This window comes from Manacus vitellinus, unplaced genomic scaffold (assembly GCF_001715985.3).
Source record: "Manacus vitellinus isolate BGI_N305 unplaced genomic scaffold, ASM171598v3 scaffold_56_pilon, whole genome shotgun sequence".
In the NCBI taxonomy this organism is placed as follows: Eukaryota; Metazoa; Chordata; class Aves; order Passeriformes; family Pipridae; genus Manacus; species Manacus vitellinus.
Genome location: NW_021940660.1, coordinates 2,794,666 through 2,815,571, shown reverse-complemented (window position 1 = coordinate 2,815,571; position 20,906 = coordinate 2,794,666). Strand labels below are relative to the sequence as shown.

General features: G+C 39.7%; 1 long non-coding RNA gene across 1 annotated transcript in view; it reads right to left on the bottom strand.

The window, feature by feature from the left end:
- Window positions 1-2,252: 2,252 nt before the first annotated feature.
- Window positions 2,253-20,906, bottom strand: part of LOC108641813 — a 42,104-nt gene continuing 23,450 nt past the window's right edge. The window contains exons 3-4 of the long non-coding RNA XR_001922293.1: window positions 4,586-4,720; window positions 2,253-3,993 (exon numbers count right to left, since the gene is read on the bottom strand). This is a non-coding gene — a long non-coding RNA (uncharacterized LOC108641813). The remainder of the gene's footprint in view (window positions 3,994-4,585; window positions 4,721-20,906) is intronic.

Below are 20,906 nucleotides of genomic sequence, written 5' to 3'. Positions count from 1 at the left end.
AGCTGGATTTTATGTGTTATTCCCAAACTTTGCCCCACAGAACCCAGTGGGATAATGTGAATCGCAGTGTTCCTCTATGGTTGTACAGAGAGGTAGCACCTATTGACATTTCCTGTGTCTTCTTATGATTTTTGTACTCGTCATTCTTTGAATTACATGACATGATGGGACCCATCATAATCTACTTCCCCTTTTGTGTCCATGTTTCAACTCTATAAACAACATCTGAGAGTTTCTATGTGCTATCTTCATAATATTATAAATAAAACATAAGTGTGAAACGTTTTTAAGAACAATAAGAAGACTATTTTATTTCATAGAATCATAGCATCAATTATTTTACCAACTACTTCTTGTAATCTCATAGATTTGGCTATAATTGCACTTGTTTAACCTGTACATTATGATACCATAAACATCCATGTCTTTGTTCTAGCTATTCTCATTGTGTAATAAAAACATGTGATCACTCAAAATTCCATATGTAAACTGGGCAGGCAGTCTTTATAAATGCTGTTCTTAGGGAGGAGTTTCATGTGGTATTCCATATGCCATTGTCTTCAAGTCCATGGGATTTCAGAACTACTCTGCCTTGCCTTTCATCTGCTTGCCCTCCAAGGGATTGCCTTGTGGTGGGCAATTGAGAAGGTATCAATAAGTAATTCTGAATGCCACTTTGTGCCAGGACTTTTCCTATATTTTATTTTTTCATTTAAAGAACATTACAGATATGCTATCAAGGAACAACACTGTTCATCTGGTATTTTTGGCATAAACAGAAAATGTGAATTAAGGCTTTCTAGTAAATACTATGAAATTAATTTCTTGAGCAGAATAATGTGTTATCTTTGGGTTATTTTCCTGTGAAAGTAGAGACTAAAATTTTGATTACGCATGGATAGTATCTTTTCCAATATATTTCTATCAGTGCACTGATTTGGCAACCATTTAGACCCAAAGGTCAGGGCCATTCATAAGTCCCATTGATTTCAAAGTTGAATGTCTGCCCAAGATTAAACACATAGAGGAATGCTTTCCTAAATCGATTTATTTAAGTCTGTATGTAAGTTGAATAAGGGCCTAAAGTCAGCAACAAATCAGAAAAGAGAATGAGTTTGTGCCAAATATGTTTATGAATACCAAAACATACGAGACAAGGAACACAATTCTTACTTGGATTTGAACCAAGATCCCTAAACGTATAAGCTAACCTTATATTTAACTTTCATTTCTTTTGAAGCTCATAGCTTAAATCTAAATGGTGAGACGGGTTACATTTACCTGTACACACGGGTGGCCCTTCCTTGTCTTCTGCTCTGCATCTGGATTTATTTCTCAGAGAAGTAGTGATACTTCCCACTATCAGCAGGAGGGATAGTGCCTGCTTGCATTTATCTTGCTAGGATGGTACAGAAGATATACCTAAACTCCAGAACTGGAAAGGGCTCTGGACCCACAAGCTCAGGGTTGAAATCTTTTGTTTTCTTCGATGTCTTCAAACAGAAGTTTATTTTGAGTTTCTGAAGTAGAGAAAGTAGAAAGCAAGTAGAAAGCCATCCTAACAAACACAGGAGATTATGAATCTGGCAGAGCACCATGTAGATAAAAATGGTTTTAATCATTACTCCCTGTTTTAATTACTACTTGACACATTATCTCTATTGTCCTTCTACAAGTCTGTCTTTTGAATGAAATATTGAAGGCGAGTTACAGCTGAAAATATATGCAGTCTAGAAAGAAAATGGCTTTGAACTATTTGAAATGATTTATTGTCCACATTTCTTTATGAATATTTATTTGCTGTAGTGAAAGCGATTCAATAAAGAGAAAACATGAGGACCAGTTAACTGAACATTTGCATACTCTAACGGTTAAAAAAAGGAAAAGAAAAATAATAGGGTGCATTAGAATGGTGTTAATGTTTTGGTTCTCCTGTTTCCCGGAGTTAATTCATTAATATGCGAGATTCAGATCCTGAAGAGGAGATGTATAAATAGCCTACAAATAAGTGTCCCTAACCTTTATATATTCCCATTCAGAAGGAAATAAATATGTTTGTAGGCGATTTTCAAGGCCAGAGTGGAGTTTTGTTTCTGTACTTCTTCAGGTAGCTGGCTATGAAAGCCTGCTTTTTGCAACAATCATATGTAATCTAAGTCCTCATCTTGTCAGGACCAGAGATCACTCATTCCCCTATACTCCTCAGAAGAGCAGCAGGTGTACCTGGCTATCAAAAGGAGTCATGAGCACACTGATTATTTTGCCTTGTAAAACATTTAGTATTTAAACATGGCTACATGCACCAAAACCAAGACCACACACACAGCAGTGATGCTGCTTTCCTTCCACCCTCAGTGGAGGAACAGTTTTTCATGGTATGTGCCCTCATTTACCCCTGCTTGAATTAATTTCATCGACCGAAAAGCACTATGCGTTAGACTTGGAATGAACTTTGTTTCTCAGAGCTTCTTAGTGATATTCTGATACCCAGTCACAGATGGGGCCTTGACAGATTTTGTATGGATTTTCATGATTCCTTTTTTCTTCTTCTTTTTTTTTTTTAAAGCAAGATTGTTGCTGCTTGAGAATTCAAATGCAAATGGAGATGATCACTGGCACAAGGAAGCTCAGTTGGCTGGTTTATAGACCTTATAAAGTGAATAGTATCACACACAGTATTTGGAAAAGGATAATCTTAATATATAATAGTTCTAGAGAAGGATGGTTACAGTAGTAAAACAAAGACTTTGGACAAAGACATAAATTCTCTATGCATCAATGTTCATTTGTTGGAGCAAGACTGATAATAATAATATTTATTTGTAGTAACAATTATCATTATTATCTACCTGAAAGATAGCTGTGAGGCTAATTCATTAATATTTTGAAATTACTTCACAATCTTCAACTAGAATTTGCCCTGAGAGTACTAAATATAATAATTTGCTCTCTGTGCTTATTTCATTTTGCTGTGGAGAAAAACACAGTTAATGCGTTTCTCTCTTTCCATTTGTCTGCATAACACATACTAAAATTCCAGATGCTTCTGTAAAAGTTAACAGGCAAACTTGACATTACTGTATTTTTTCTTATTTCTTCCTCTTTTGTCATAGCATTTTACACCCACATAGATATTACAATATCATTGTCATCTGGGAGGTTGTTGCTGCTGGTACAAATATATAAATTGAGATCCACACTTGCTGTTTATCTCCTTGCCTGAATTTGGAGTTGACAGTGCAACCACACATTGCTTGTCTGAAGTCAGAGCTCTCTTGATGTACCACTTTAATGGTATTGTGTGTAATCAGGGAGTTTCTTTAAGTTACACATAGTTAGATGCTACACCATATTAAATGCTTGATTATATTTGTATGTATGTCAAATGTTTTCTTCATCTGGCAGTTTACCAAGTCCTCCATTTATTGGCAAATGTGTATCAGTTATTCACAATTGAAGATACCCAGACCCATTTCCTCTGGTTGTTATCTGTTGGATAGCTAGACTCTAATGGCTAAAATCTACGTCTACCAACATAAAAGCCACAGGATATGACACTGGTATCTTGTGGTTCCAATCAGCCTCCTGGTATTATAGTATTACTTTTATTTAACTGTGTTTCTACTGAGTTCAGCGTGCTCCAGCGATGCTGGCTGTTTTACATAGCATCTGCATTGTATATTGTGATAATTGAAAACTCAATACAGCCCAGAGGCAGCAGCACAATGGGATGGGAATGGGCTGAGGGATAAGTCAGAAGAATAAGGCATGCAGGCAGCAGCAAGCAGGGCAAAGCCAGCCCCAACACATCTCCACCAGCAGTCGAGCTGGGTCAGGCATCCGGCAGCTGGGGGTCCCATGGCGTGCGGCAGCTCTGGGAGCAGCAAATGCCCAGTGCAGTGCCTGGGGGAAGCAGAGCTCCGGGTGTCCCTCCATCTGCTGTCATAGGCTGACATCTGGGAGCACAGACCGTAGGCAGAGTCCAAGGCTCACCTGGAAAATTACATGAACAGATCAAAACCAGATTCAACACACTTCACTGACAGCTCCTGTCCTGTGCACATGCCCAGCCCTTTGCAGGGTGGTTCCTATTCCTAAAATGTCATCTAAGCATTAGCAGAGAACAGGCCAGATACTTTTCTAGTGTTTCAGAAAGGTAACATATATCAATAAATATCACTTGCTATGTGAATGCTCATAATTAGAACTAAAAAAAATTACTTAAATTAAATGACTGGAGTAGGGCACAGCCTTTCTTCCTATTAGCCTATGTAGAAACCGTAAAAGGAGACAAGAAGAAATAATGAAAAAACAAGTTGTGGTATGAAGAATAGAAATATTTCTTGCCTGTCCTCTTGGCTCTATCTGTGAAGATTTTGTCAAAAAACCTCAGCCAAAACTATTCAGCAAGTGATTTTTGGGCCTGGCTGATGGAGGGTCTAGTTGTCTCAGGGGGCAGCCTTGCAGGCAGGAGGTTTCCCAAGAAGCAGACTAGTAGGTCTCTGCAGTGGGAGTCACAAGCTTTTCATGTGAGCAGCGCACCTGAGCTGATGGGATGGTTTGACAGGGTTAGGTGTGGCCCTACCTTGTAGCAGCACCCCCAGAAGTTGCTGTTGTTAGATTGTCCCCACAGACTGAAGATCTACAGCTTTCCATGGGTGATTTGGCATGGTGAAGAAGGAAGGAAGATGGGCTAGTCCACGAAACTTAGGCTGTACAGCTGTAACATTGAGATAGGTTGAAACATTCCACCCATTGGGACTCTCCTTTAAAAGCATGTTTGCATAACAGATTAAACCACACAGTATATTTTTATAAAACTACCCAGTATGTCTTTATAAACAGATTTAAAACCACCCATAGAAGCAGGTCACACCAGTTCCTGCCCTCCCTGTAGCTCTGGCCTTGCTCTCCACTCTGCCCAAATTCAGCAGCTGCAGTAGTTCGGCTCCCTGGGATCCTGCCCAAAGCCAGGGACAGCCCCTGCCAAGACCCCAGAAGACACCATGCCACAGGGTTTCATCCCACCCAAGGCTCTCTACCACCTCATATCCTCAAGCTCTGCTCCCCAAATGCCGGTGCCTCTGAGGCACAGGTCCAGTGGGTAGGAGTGGGAATCTGGGCATTTGTTTATGTTTTTATTTCCAAACTTTCTGCTAGAAGTGCACCCTTTTAGGGCTCTGTTTACGTTCTTTGCATTAGGGGTGTAATAATGTAGTTTTCCTGTTCATGGCATACTGTTAATTAATCATTATTTCCAAAGTTCTATTAAATTGTCAGACAGTGGCATCTTTTACTTTCCTTTGACTCTTCTCTTACCTTTTTCTTCTTCTCTTTAGTATAAGGAGTCATCAGTGGTGAACCGATTATAGGAAACTACTTTACATCATCAGTTCAGTAGTAGGACATACTTCTTAAATCATCTAAGATAAATACTTTTAATTAAGCAAATGTCCTACTCAATTCACTGTGGACAATCCCATAATAATGGATATTACTTCTGCGTGCTAAATCTTAGTCTTCATCAATACTGAATGCACAACACAAAGCCATTATAAAAAATGTAGGCTTACTGTAATATTGCCATTTTAAAGCTGCCAGCTTTTATATTCATTATTATGATGACAACAAACCCCTGGCTAACAAATCTTACTACAAATCAGAATTTTTATCCAATATATATATGATATCAAATCTGTGCTAGCCTATTATTTGCAGTTTTTATTAAAAAGTTAAATTGAGATTATTATACACTCTCTTCAGATTCCTTAATGAAAAAAAAAATTAAAGTTAAAATCTAATGAGATTTCCTGGAAGCATTTTAAAAGGCTGCAACAGCAGTAAAGTCAGCAGGCACCACACAGTGAAAGGAAGTATTTACCGATCAGAAGATGAATGCCTCTTCACCCAGAGTTTAACGGTTTTACATTATATGGATTTTTGAGAGGGGGAGAGAGAGAAGGAGAAAGCAAGAAAAACTCCAAGCCAATGCTTTCCTAATCTAAGACATCATATTGCTTCCTGCTCAAAGCTTTCAAATTCTGGTGTAAACTGACTTCTTGCTCTTGTGACCAAAATCTCTTCTCTTTCCCCCGCCTCCCTCCATCTGTTCAGGCTTGGATTTGAAAGTCCCTACCGCAGAGGAAGAAAGCCTGATCCCTATTGCTTCAGTTGTGGTGTTGAAACCCATTAATATTTCTCTGGCAGGTACCCTGACCCTGGTGCCCTTGAACATGCTTAAAAAACATAGGGTATCCCTGAGCCTTTGTCCCTGAGAGGATTAACAGGGTTGCCCTGGAGCCAGCCTGAAGGTGTTTTAATAGGTAATACGGGTGGGCTTCACAGCGGACTTCAAGCTTTGCCTCAGGCTGCCCCTGCTCAGCAACACAGATGCAGCCATTGAAATTAGGGGGTAAAGCATGGCTCTGTGCATGAGTTAGAGTGTGAATCCTTAGAATCTGGTGGAGGATATCTCCAAATACCTCCTTCTCCCAGTAGGGCAGGCAATCCAATGGAGGGTACAGGGACTAGAGACTTGTGCTGCTTCTGCCACTCACTTCTTCTCTGACCTTCGGTCGGTTACTTAAGCTATGTCTCCCTCTCTCTATTCTTCTATCCTCTCTGGTCTCTCTTATGGCTCTTTAGTTTATAAATTGTCTGAAGAAGGGGCTGTGGTGCTGTATGGTTTTGCTGTGCTTAGCACAAGTAGGTCCCAGTCTCAGCTGGGTCCTGTGGCTATATCACAGTAAAAGTAAATAAATAGATAACAGTGGTAACAATAGTTTGGGTTTTCTTTGTATGAACAGTGGGTTCCTAATGGAGGAAAAGCCTCTTCTCTGAGTTTTTTTATCTGCAAGTGAAAGTCTCTCTTTCCTCGCTCAGCTGGAGAAGATACTGCCTTTGTAAATCAGACAAAACTTATCATGTAAAATGAAACACATCTTTGATTATACCGAATACTATCCTGTCTGTAATTTACTCTTGCTACTGCAAAGGACACAACATGATTAAGCTAAGAAACGACAGACTGAACATTATGTGTCAGGATGGAAAAAGATTTTTCCTATCTAAATAGGAAGCAATCATCAAAAAACAGTGAAAACACACAAGAAAATGTTTTAACATACAATAAACAAGCCATCCCGCTGTTGCCTTATATTGTATTGTTGCTCTTCTTGCTCAGATTGCTGCAGATACTTCTCCTGTAGCCTAAAATATTCTTTATTTTTTAAAAACTACAAACTGTCATGATTTTTAATGATGTGAGTATCTTTCCTCCATAGGTACATATGCACAGTCTGCCAACTCTCCTGTGTTTCCCTGGGTGAATCCAGATTCTCCCAGTGGCATTTCTCAAACTGTAGATCTGTACAGTGTATTTTCCCAGAGCTGTTAAAAACATTGCTACTTAATAACAATATTTAACAGTACCAGCTATCACTCCTTATTTGGTATACACCAGGTGCTCTGCACAGGGGGAGAGGGTTTATCATCATGGTTTTACAGCCCAGAAAAACAGGGTGTTGCATGTGGTACCAATTTCCCCAAAACATGCTGCACAACATTCAAACAGGAGAAGGACCAACATACCATCAGCTCACATTTTATTCTTGGGCATGTTACTACTTTTGTTTCCTCTAACATTACCACTTGCACTGTGCCCTCCCAACAGCATTTCAGAGAATGATTACAGCAGAGCCAAGTGCTTTTGCAATAGCAAGCTCAGGTACTACAGCGAACAATACAAGTAACTTTCCTGATTTTGGAGTGTGACTTTGCCATGTGTGATGTTTAGTAACTTCTAACGTGTCTCTGATGATTTCTGGGTCTGGTGCCAATAACGTGATACATTCCTATCCAAATTAGCATATGATGATATTTTGTGCTAGTACTCCAATAATAAGGTCTGTTTGTTGTTTCCATATACATGTATCTTTGACAGGAAGAGCAATTCTATAATAAGCCCAGGATGAAAAGCCCATCAATTGAATTGGTACCACATTACCATGGCAACAATATAATGCTAATGAAATTGCGTCTGTTGAACCTGGTTTATGGAACTCTACAAAACAGCCTTCACAAGAGGAGAAATCTTGTTGATTAGTAAATGTTTCAAAGCATGATGAAAACCTTAGAATCACATGTGCTGTGACTTATTAACCATGTTATCCTCGTTTAATACATTGCTCTTTGTAAGAGCAATACTGCTCTCAAAAAATAAAATTATATGGCAAAATCTGTGTTTCTCCAGGTTTCAACATGCACCACAGACAGACCCAATCACCTCCATGCCCTGGTTTCACTGGGTCAGTTTGCATAGATGCATATTGAGTCATGCAGTTTTTGCTGCTTATTTAATCTCTCTTAGACTCTGTAAAATACACTGTTGTAGCTATAATTTCTGTAAGAAAAATGTGGCTTAGTTTATATCAAATTATTCCACAAAAACATATCCTTTTAGATTAAACCCTACACAGAGAAGGTGTGGTAGCAGAAACACACTCTTGGCTTCCCCCCTCCTTCCTTCCCCTTTGGCAGTTTACTGACATATAGATGTGGCAGTATAGAGGCAGGGAGCCACCCTCCCAGAGGGATGGGTCTCATTCCTCAGGACAGCAGTCCTTGCTGAAGGCAAGGTTTGATATTGTGCCTGCTTTTAAACAAAAATGCTGAGCACTCAGATTTCCTGGCCAGTCGTGTCTCTGGACAGCCAAAAGGCTTCTGGGGAGTTGCCTCTCCTCTAAGTGTCTGGGGCTTCAGTGTTGAGGTTTTTACAGCAGGATCTCATTTTTAGCCAATAGATAATATTCCTTGTTGTTTTCACCTTGGAAATACAGAGTGTAGCTCATCCTATAGAGTCCATCTCCTAATTTGCCAGGTACATCAGAACAGAACAGCAGGTGTGCCAGCAAGCAATGTGCTCAGTGAGGCAAGGGGGCTACAAATGTGTGTCTACAAGTTTTTCTCCTTTGGTAGGCTAACAATACTGTCAAATAGTCACCACTGTAGTTTTGTCTAGGTATTTAGCAGAAACAATGGGAGAGAACACTGCTCATTTTAGTGAAGTCCTGATCTACATGGCACAGAAGTCAGCAGAAATCTTCATAACATTAGATTTAATGGGCTTTAGATCAGGGCTTTAAAGGGCTGTTTCTGAAAGCTCCATGATCGACCCTATTTGGAAAAGGAAGCCCTGTCTAACATTTCGTTATGCCCATGGTTTGTGGGAAAGCAACACACCGAATTTCTGAGTTGATAGAAATATAATGTAATGTAATTTCCCCTAATATATATTTTGCATTGGATGACAGTTTTATTAAGCAGAACTAATAATCATCATTATTCAGTGTAATAACCATCTCATTAGAAATGGTCTGATTTTCCATAATTTTAATTTACCTCTCAGACTAAGCTATTCTAAAATTACTGAGGTGCCTACAGTGCAGTTTTGTAAGACTTAAGCAGAAACATAAGTCGTCAGAAAGCAACCACTGACTGAGTGCTGCTAAAATAGTGATATGCCAGAGCATTGTGAGAGAAAAGGAAGTACAGAAAATTCAGGTTAGGAAATTACTATATCACTTTTTATTTTCTTACTGTGTTAGAAGTAACACATTTTGCACCCATTTTGCACAAACAATGAGAAATTGTATGGTTTCCTTCAAGCCTTGGATGCACTACCCTTTAATAAAGGATGGCTAAGGATCACTCTCACCAGAGTGCTGGTGAGGAGGAGCTGACAAGCAGAAATATTCCTTGGAGAGACCGAGAAGGAGATGAAGACACTGATCAAGTTTCATTATCCTCCAATGAAAATAGGATGTAAACTGTGACATCCAGGCAGATTACATATGTCAGGCAAGCGGATGTGAACAGCAAAATGCAGATGCTAAAACTCACCTAATAGGCTTACTCTGTGGATTATTCTCCATGACCAAGGCTATATTAACTTTTTTCTGTATGTTAACTATAGTCTACATACAGGATATAAGAAATATGCATTCATAAGTGAATCTGGGAACATTCCCAGCTGTGCTGGACTTAGTGCTCTTTGATATACCTTGGAGCATCCAAAAAGCACTTTGGGTGTCATATACTTCTACAGACATCATAAATAGCACTATGGCATATACATATATAGCTTTAGTTCCAAAATTTCAAAGGCCACTTTTTTTTCTCTAAAAATGTGCTCAAAATTTTTTATATTCAAACAGAACTTGTGCATGCAAACTGCTATAGCAGCTTGATTTTGTTTTGCCAGTTCTGAAAACACATTTGATCAAAAGAGTTTTGTTGCAATCACAGAGAGAAGTAACCTCATATGAACAAGGAAGCACTTTGCAGGTTATATTCTAAAAAAGACAAATTGTCTAAAGGTTTTGTTTATCATCAGATGCTACTCTATGTAGCTCCAAGTAATAAAAAATAACTTATTTGGTTTGTTGGGGGTTTTTTAATGTTCCCCTAAAATAACACAGAAAAGGCAGTCTCTCCTGTGGAAGCACTCTGCTTACGAAATCTCCTCTCTTTGAAATTTGGAGACTTTTCCAGGTGTAATATTATTTGTTCAGCTATAAGAACATAGAGTGCAGCAGTGAAAAGCATTACACTATTATCCCAAGGTAATTTGATAGTCTGTAAATGTATTTTCCTGCCTGTGGTTCCAGGCATTATGCTCTCATTTGAGGTAATGATTTGCAGTTATTTATACAATTCAAGTTAGCCCATATTGGTTTCACCCTGAACATTTACCTGCATAGCACAAACACGGCTTATTTGTAGACTGTACAAGCCAGACTAGATCAGCAGTGCAATGGGATGCCTACTGTAGACAGCCAGCTTCTGGAGGAAGTGGTGTGGTGACTCACTGGTGGCTGTCTCCTGCCTACGTCAATGTTATCACAACCATACATCAGCATGAGTCTGCTGGACATGTTGCATTTTAAGTCTGACATAAAACTATCGCTCTGATCTGATGTGGCCAGTAAATACAGCATGGCACTTTCCAGAAGTACTTACCCTCCTTTTCTCTTTTGGCCTCTGAGTGGGATGTGAAAACTCACCTTAAATTTCTCTTGCATTTCCATTCCCCCCCAACACTGAAAACTAAGTGGTCCAGTGCTAACTGGGTAGTTGTTTTACCTCCAATGCACCCACATTTCAGGGTGATACCACTCATTTGTAGAATTTGTAGTGCTAGTGAATGTGGACACAAGACTTTGATTTTGGATGGGCTCAGAGTTCACCTCCCTTACTCTCACTTGGGAGTCTACGCTATGAGCAGATTTACATGAGGTGACAATAATTTCGTCCTGGCTCTTAACTGGTCAGCAAAGGATGGAGCACTCAGTGGTGCTGGCAAGAAGAAAGTCTCATTAGAGAGTAGGCTGCTTTCTCTGTCCCCAGTGATACTCCTCTGGGAGCCTGGGATGAATTCAGAGGAGCCATGCACTGGTGACATCTATTGAGCTGCCTGCTCTCTGTGGGTGGGAAAATGCTCAGCAACACAAAAGATATAAAATATGATTTACACTCTCTCATTCCAGTGTCATACATTCCTGAATATCGCCTCAGTTCATATTTGATATTGGAAAAAATATTAATGTCAGGGGAGTGATTTGCAGAAGGGTGCAGTGTCCTGGCTTCAGGTGGTCAGCAGCCAGGGCAGGAACTCCCACCTCTGCCTTGCTGCTGCCCCTGTCCTCAGCTGGAGTAGACCCCAGTATGTGGGCAAGAGGCCTGGAAGTGCCTGAGGGAGGCAGGTGTGAAAGCCACAGTTCAAATAAAGCAATGGGGGACAGTAAATAGAAATTATTGTGTTGCTGGTTTCTCCTCCCTTACCTGTTCATGGTATCTTGCATACTGTTGTGACAATTCAGCCAGTTTCTTTAAAATAAAATATGAATGTTTGAAATACTACTTCTGTTATGCTGAAAATCTTTAAAGTCCTGTATTTTGAGAGAAAAATTAATACTCAACTTGTCTTTCCAGGACACAGTATCATTTAAGAACAGCAACACTTTAAAAAGTGCAAGAATCCCAGTTTACCATCCCAATGTCAGTTTATGGTAACATTTATGACATTAATATAATGGATTATGACCTTTCTTGGCTTGTCTGACTGACAGTTATTCATATATAACACAGTACTTATCACCTTGGTCCTTCCATAATAATAATCCCTTCAATTTTCTGAGCTGTGTCATCAAAACATGTACTCATAAGTGTTGATCTCATCTCTGGGAGAGTAGTACCAGGAGCTCCTTTTGAGCTTTATGTCACCGAAAATCTAGAGTAAAATTGAAGACCAATTGCAGAAAAATATCCTGTCTCTAACTTTATCACACAGTCTGCATAATGGTAGCCCTTATGATTTTAAATGATTTACTGAGTCCTGTCAAAATGATGTACCTTTTTGCATGGAAGTTATTGAAGTTCAGAAATGCCATTATTCTGTATGACTGGAAAGATCCTGAGGAAATACACAATAGATGGTGTGCTACAATTACTTACCTTGACCTCCCTATTTTTTTTTCTCACTCTTTTAATCTCAAGATAGACAAGAATAAAATATTTTCTTTAATATGTAGGCTGAAAATTTGCTGTACAATTTGTACCTGCTTTCCTTGAGCCCATTTTTACTAAACAAGGTGTTGAAATACTGTTTTCATATTAGCAGTTTCATGTGCATCATATTTAAAAGGGAAAAGAGGAAAGTGAAAATGTTGCATGTTTCCAAAAATTGACCACTTAACAAATACTAATGATGTGGATAAGGGGAGGCTCAAAAGACCAGGATTAGACACCAAGGTCTGTCACAGTCCTGTTGTTTCCCTGTTTGCACTGAGGCTCCCAGTGATCATCGAGATGTTCCCTACCATCCTCTGAGCAAGGGAGCTGGACTGGGACTGTTGCTGTGACATGTGAATAATGTTCACGTGGTGGGGTTGGGTCTGCAACAACAAGCCGATTATTCAACTTTATTCAGACAAACCTGGGAATTGCACTAAACACCTCACACCAGCAAAGTAGGACCATCTTCCCCTGCATAGAGATGACACCTGTGTCTCTCTAAACACAGCAAGCCGTGGGTACAGCCACAGCAGCATGCCGGTCTTTACAGAGCACAAGATGTTCTTGTGCATGTAAGGATCCTTCGAACAATAAATATTGAAAAGAATCATCATCTCTTTAAGCCAGCTGAACAATTCCACATGCCTTAGAGCCACACTGAGATAGGACACCCCCATTCAAAACAGGGCTCTGCTTCCACAGACAGACAGGCCTGCCTCTCCAGGGAGTGCCAAGGCTTTCCAGCCCTTGTTGTTTCCCTGGGGCTACACACCACTGTCATTCTGGAATAAACATCCCATCTACAGGAATTTCAAGTTCAAGCAAGAACAAGCCTATAGCACAGCAAAAAGCAGCCCCGGCACATATCTGTGACTACATCTACACTGATGCCTCTATCTTCTCCCCAGTATTTTGTCAAGAACATGACATCCTGCTAACTTTTTTTGATTTTTTGGTTTTGTTTTTTTTTTTTAATAAACCAGCAATTTGACAGGGTAGCTGCATGCAAGACAGAGGTAATGCTGTTCTGCGGACAGAACAGAGGTGCTCTGGTGCTCAGCTCTCACCTCCGGAAGATGCCTTCAACACTCTGAATCAAAACGGTTCATCAGTGACAGATCCGGGGCTGGTGTTTCAGGCTTGGTGCTGATGAGCAGCCATTTTCGTCTCTGGACCTGGTAATTAGTTATATTCAGCTTAGAGACAAGTAGTTGGACATTTGTCACTGTTTCTGTGAAAAATGTGGGCATGTTTTCTTGGGCTATCAAATGGGACATATGGTAGCTGGATTCCATCTTTCATTAGATCTTGGGAATTGTGTCCTCCTGAGGCAATTAATTAGCATGATGTTCTTGGCTGCTAATGTTTGCTTTCAGATTTCAGTGGCAACAGAGTTGGAAACACAGATTTTGTGAGGATGGTCTAATGGTTTAGGGCGTTAGCCAAGGCCTACACACAGCTTTCTTCAACCCCTCAGCTTTTACAGAGTTCCCTTACGTATGCAGAGAAGACCTGTGGTTTCTGTCCATGTTTTAGCTTTCTCTTTGAAAAACAAATATAATTGCATTTTCCAGTTTCACATGACAGGTGTAGTACAGATTTCACCTCAACAGAGGCCAAGGCAGCACTGCTGCAGTCCTTTACCACCCTAGCTACATGATGGAGAAGCTATTCTGCAAAGCTTTTTTTTGATCCTTCTGCAGTTTAAGACAAAAACATTTACATTAGAAAATTGTCAAATAAACACATTTCTATTTTTTTACTTTCAGTTTGCCCACTGCAGATATCTGCAGGCTGTACATACCTTTATCTTTGAAAAGCACATCTGTGGAAAAAGGCATATTGCCTTATTTAAGTGAGCTATTTGATGTAGGCTCATATATAAGGTATAGCCCCTCAGCTGGTGTCTTTCAAGATCATTTCCAAACTATACCCTTCCTAAATCAATGTGATATACAGCAAAACCACACACTTATAACCTGTGAATACAATCCAGATATATAATCTAGACTGCTTGTTTTGCTTTTATTACCTCAATTATATTCATAATGTTATATAATTATAACAATTCATGGCTGAAGAACAGTGTTAGTTATAGCTACGAAAAAATGTCATGCCTCTTTTGAAGGGGGGTGCAAGCAAAATACAAAATATCTAGCCAGTACAGTCATACAGTGAATAACACATCCTCCATGGGGAAGAACACATGCTTTTCTTTAGTATCTATGAAACAATAACACAGGGCTGAATCTTCAAGGGGAATGGAGAGGAGGAACCTATTTCAGTGCACCAAAATGCTAGTGTCATTTTATGGATGCATTTTTTAGCACTAATGCAAATAAGTAGTTGTGTGTGTAGGAGCTCACTTAAGTGGCCACTACTGTATCTGATCTGAACTCACAAAAGGCATATTACAAAGCTGTTTGAAACAGATGTGCTCTTACCCTCCATTTAAAACAAAATTAGTCCATGTTGTTAATTTAGGTAACCTTTGCAGTCACTAATATACAATCACATATACATCATGCACTTTTTAAGCATCTATGAAAGACATTAGGCAAAAGAAAATAATGAAGATAAGAAGAATATACCACTAAACAGTATCTGCATGTTTGATACTCCTTCCTGATAGCTCATTCACAGTTAAATGGAATGAGAAAATGAAAAACATTAAATGTAGTATTGTCTATTTTCATTTGATGCAACTAGGTTTTATAACTCAAACACTCTGAGACTGAACTCTGCCAGACAAACTTTTGCTAATTAAAACCCAACAAAAATACAAGCAGGACAGCTGAATAATTGACGGCGAATTTATCCTGTATATCCAATGTATTCATGGCATGCTTTTTTATACTTTTTGCTACTACCCTTATTATCCAATGTTATCTTAACTCAATGCTTCTTCAGAATCCCTTATTCCTCCCATCAGCTCAGGCTGATCTATTTCCACACACCCAGCATTCAACCTCCAATGCTCTGACTTTCAAACCGTGTCTTTTGCAGACCACCAGGAAGGGATTTGCAGAACGCTGGCTGAAAGACGCTTATTGTGCAACTAATAAGGAAGGTTGAAATACCATTAAAATTCTGACTCGTGCTTTAAAATGCCATGAAATTTGGGATTACAGCTCTGCCTTGCATCCCTGGTTGCACAATTGCAGTTGCGTACTGCCGACGGTGCAGTATGATCACAGGCTGCCTGCAGCAGCTGAAGCACACAGGCACTTTGGACCACTGCAGCTTTTTGCTCTGGCTCCTGATGGCTTTTTTGGGAGCCTGATCTCCATTAAGGCTACAGGGGAAAGCACCAAGTTAAAAGTTTAAGCTCTGAATTACTCTGATGGTTTTACTTCAGCCCCTCACATATCGCTGTCTTTGAAGTCATAGCACCTCCCTCCATGTTCAACTATTTAGTTTTGGCCTCAAAGCTACACTTGCCTTTAAATTATCATCGGATGACAAGAGGAAAAGTAAAATGCTTAGAAAGTGTAAATTTTGTCATTCTCTTTTAAAAATTGGGGAGAAACCATATCTTGTATTTCATACTGTTCTTTTGAATCGCTGATTTGAAATGATTTGGTGAGAGGATATCACATCTATTTCATGGGACCAAGAATTTTCACTTGATGCATGCTGGTGTGATGGAATCTTAAGATCTGCTGTATGAATGGAAGTATAAGTATGAAAATTAAGATCCAATGCAGCTGCATAAGAAAAATCATTATGATTAAAAATTGAAGAACACTGATCTACGTTATTGACTGACAATCGTAAACCTTTCATTTTACAGGAGAGCTGCTTCCAAATTTGTACATAAAAATTTTCAAACCCATTGGCTCTTCTCTGTGCAGGTTTTAAAAATGTAGTTAAATATTGTTTGCATGTTGATTATGGGGCTAGATATTGCTAGGTATTAAGCAATACCAGCATAAAAAAGAAAAGGCCCTATATTACAGTGGAATTGCTTACAGAGCTACAGACAGCCTGAAGGGAGCTGCTCTTATGGTGAATGTCCATGCATGATGTAAACCTCCTTTTTGGTGGTGGTGTTTAGTAATTTCCATAGCAGGTGGGTGTTACATTTTTAATTGATTCCTAGCAGCACAGTCTGTAACCTTCACTGATATGTGTCCATTTCACAAGATTATTGACTTTTGACATATCTTGCTAGATGTTATGAGACAGATCTTTTTTGCACGATTGATGTCTATTGATATTACATTAGTTCATCAAGGTTACAAATCACACTGCATCGCACTACGTTTCACATTTGCTGTATCATGACAAGAGGTTTATAATATTCACTCTGGGACATATAAAATGCCTGCTACCCATCCCTTGGATAAATAATTTAAGAAATTGTTGGAAAATCATACCTAATTAGTAGGATCTGCACTCAACAGGTGCCCTTTGATTTCAATTGTATTTGTATTTTGATAGGTATTGATTTTATGAGTAGGAGAGATGAATAATACATTTTGCATTTCTCCACTGTGCATAGCAATAATCTGACAGAAATAATGGAGGAACACTCCTGCAATGGAGGCGGCCTCTTTGGGGACCTGCATGCCTTCCCCAGGAAGCCCATGGGGCAGTTAATGGCACTCCTATGTGGAATAGCCCGATCCTTTTTTCTCCTGCTGATTTGCTGTATCATCCTGGACAAATCACTCAGCCTCTCAAAGTCTTTCCTTTTCCATCAGTAAAATGGAAACAGAGTGGTTCCTCATCAGTCCACAGATGGTCACAAGACATAGGGAAAAAAGCAATAGATACATCCAAGTGGGCATTATACAAGTCCTGACTGGCACTACCACATGGAACAACTGGGCAAAGAAGGAGCCAGAAAGTGAGTCTTTCTGTGGGCACAGGAGACTCTTGTTATACCAGAACCCATGGTGAAGCCATGTACCTGTGAGAGCAGTTCAGTGGAGGTGGGCAGCACGCAGCACAGCCCAACCCCAGCGGGCTGCTCTCTGTCCCTGCTGTCAGCAGCAATGTTCTGGTTATTTTGCCTACTCACTTTCCTGGATGAACTGATACAAGATTAATTTGGTTTTCTTTGGATGCTAATCCCTTAGAGTGAGAAGAGGGAACAAGATGAACGTTGTACCATGCAAATAACCCAGCTAACACATGCAGGCTGATATCTTCCTGAGGCAATAGCTGCTCAGCATGCAGGTCGGCAAGCCTGCTTGCATGAGTGGCCAGGGGTGAGAAGCAGAAACAGACAAAAAACACCTTTGAGATTGAAAACAAATCAGAATATATCAGTATTTACAAATACCGATTTCCAGCGTCCCAGCAGCTATAACAAATGCAGACTCTATGAGATAACCATAATTATAGAAAAGCTTTATTTTTATTTTTTTTCACCCAGTATGCCAGCTCTGATTAGAAAGGAAAACCACAGGCTCAACTGTGCAACACAATAAACTATGGCATCAAAGCAAGCATCAAAGTGGCCCCTCGGCTGCTGGCAAACAGTACAGTCATAAGAAAAGAGACAATGAAAATACAATAAGTAGAAATAGCACTTTTCCCCCCATAACATAAATACCATAGACATTCTTTTAATGCAAAGAGAAGCAGGATCCAACGTGACAGCTTTACATTTGCCAAGTATCATGGGAGGACTGTAAAATACATCCTCCCCAAACCAAGCCAAAGGAGCAGAACGAGCCAAGATGTTCTTGTAAGAACAAAGAAATCCCTTTTCTTAGGTCTCAGACAGTTAGCCGGCTTAAATTTGTGGGTTTTCTTTTCACTGTAGTTTGTTTGTTTGGTTGGTTTTTTTTTTATTTTTGTCATCATCATCTCTGTCTCATGCTATCTTCAGCAAGATGTGCCAAAATATCTACTGGTGCCTGTGTATGTAGGTGCAGTCCACTGCACTAAAACCACTTTATGGTCTTCAAATAATGGAAATTCTATTTAAGACATTTTATTAGAATATGTAACTAAAAAAAAATCTGAAGTAGACAACTGAGAGCCAGGACTGCGCAACTCTGAAGTAGAAGGATTGCTGTCACATGGAAGAGCAGACGATTCATATGCGTTTGAATCCTCAGCCTCTCACAGAGGGAGATTTCAATAATGTGTGGTAGGTTTCTTTGTGATGCTTTTCCTTTTCTCCTTTTTGTTAATATTTTACATTCTTTTAGAAGTATTACCTGCACATGAAGGCCTATACTCATATAATCATAAGTGATATGCAACTTCTCTGTCTTGCCCTTCTACTTTTAGGCAGATTTATAGAAATGGGGGCCTGGCAACCCACAGCTGAGGTGCATGGGAGCACACAGGTGAAAGTATAAGAATGGGGCTGCTTGGACATATTTTTTCCCTTTTCTCATTAAGGTTTTCTCTGAAGAATTTTTGTAGGAGCCTTAGCCAGTGAGCACCCATCACTTCTAGGTTCCCAAGCAGCCACAGCACAGGAAGAAAATGTTTAAGATTGACACACTCTTTCTTCTTATGCCTGCTGTACCCTCCCAGATGCAGTAATTTGCCCTAGTCTGTATCTTTCATAAGAGACAAGCAATACTAATTATCCTGAAGTATTTTTTTAAGAAGATGAATATTGGAGAAGTTCTTACTTATTTCACAAGTTATTCTGCTTTCTATGTAAAATGCAAAGTGATTGTAATAAGTTTCATTTTGAGGCAGATCCCTCCTGGCTAACCCCTCTAGTAAAGTCTGATTCCAGGTGAAGCCAACATGAGAACCGTATTTGCTTTTATGAATGCTAAAATGGTCCATGAATCTCAAATAGTATTGCACCCTCCGTTTTATAAATATTTTATGTGTTTTTCTTCAATAAATACATATATTTTGCTTTTTGAATCTCAGGGCCCCTTTTGAGCTGCATGGCTCTTAGAATCTTAATAGAGAAGTAGCAACATGAAACTGAAAATAAATACTTTCAACAAACAGGGAAAGTCTATATTTCACCAAGAAAAGTGTGGCTTAAAATAAAACAGACTCCTGCAACATCTAAATCCTGCATATTTTCTGCAGAGCATGCCACAGCTATTGACATGCTGTTGGTTTTATATGTCCCAGGATGCATGAATTATTACTGTCATTTGACATTTTATATTCCTAATTCCATAGCCTATAGCAACACTTACCGTCAGCTGTAGTAGACTATACCAGACCTCTGGCAATGCCTCTTATTGATCAAGCACTGCTCAATGTTTGCCTGCTCAGTAATGCAAAGACAACCTAATTCTCTAAGACAGAAAACCCACAAGTTACTGCATTTGGGATTTCTAGTCCTTTCAAGAGACTCGAGACAAGGAACACAGATTACAGCTACCTTCTCCCCCACTGGGAGGCAAACTGAGTTGTCTTACAAGCTTCAGGTACTACAAAAGAAAGTGCATTGCACAGTAAAACTAATAAGAAAAGCTGGATGGAAGCTAATGAAGGGTGCTAATATGAAAACTGGGTATGAAAGGGACCTCAGGAACGAAAGAAATATTCTGCTAAGAGTCAGTGGACTTGCAGTGCCAGGCTTATTAACTTCTTGAAAAAGGACCTAGACAAAGTAAGTAACACGGAGACCCCAGAAGCAGAGAAACTATGTCAAAGGTGTTTGTGCTTCTGATTTGAAGGAAGAGAAATTTGCTGCAAGCTTACGTAGTTGAAATTCCCTGAAGACAGCAAGAGCATGATTTCATGTAAATAATAAAATAGAAACTGCAAATCACAGGGCAGCAGAGAATACCACAACTGTCCATGACCAGACGCAGTGCAGCAGTGACTGTTTCCTAGACTTAGCTAATACACACACCAACACCCTCTCAAGTCAAAGGAAAGCTGATCTACCCTTGACATGGGACAAGGCTTGTCATGCACTGCAGCTCACCACAGCAGCACATCAGCATCAGCCCCTACCTTGAGGAGCTTTTTATCACCTGCTCCCTTCTCCCAATCCACACTCTTCCTCTCCCTTCGGTGCTACCCCCTCTGACCCCTCTCTCCTCCTTCCAGGGAGCAGCCATGGCCCCAGTACGGCTCCCCAGGAGATATGGAGCAGGTCAGCAGGGAACAGGGGCACAAGGGACAGCAGGAAAGAACTCTGCAAGCTGTGGTGTTAGCACAGAAACTTCGACCCTTTACAACACATGCAGCTTATTTCACTTTTTTTTGTTTTTTAATCTCCAAGTGATAGATGCAAATAATAGCCGTTGTCAATGAGGCTCATTAGCAGCATTTTATTCTTTATTTGTTACACCTTTATACTGCTGTTATTCAAATGCGTTTTCTCCTTTGCACCAGTGCAGCTGATGTGGGTTCACCTGATGCAAAGAGAAGGAGGACAA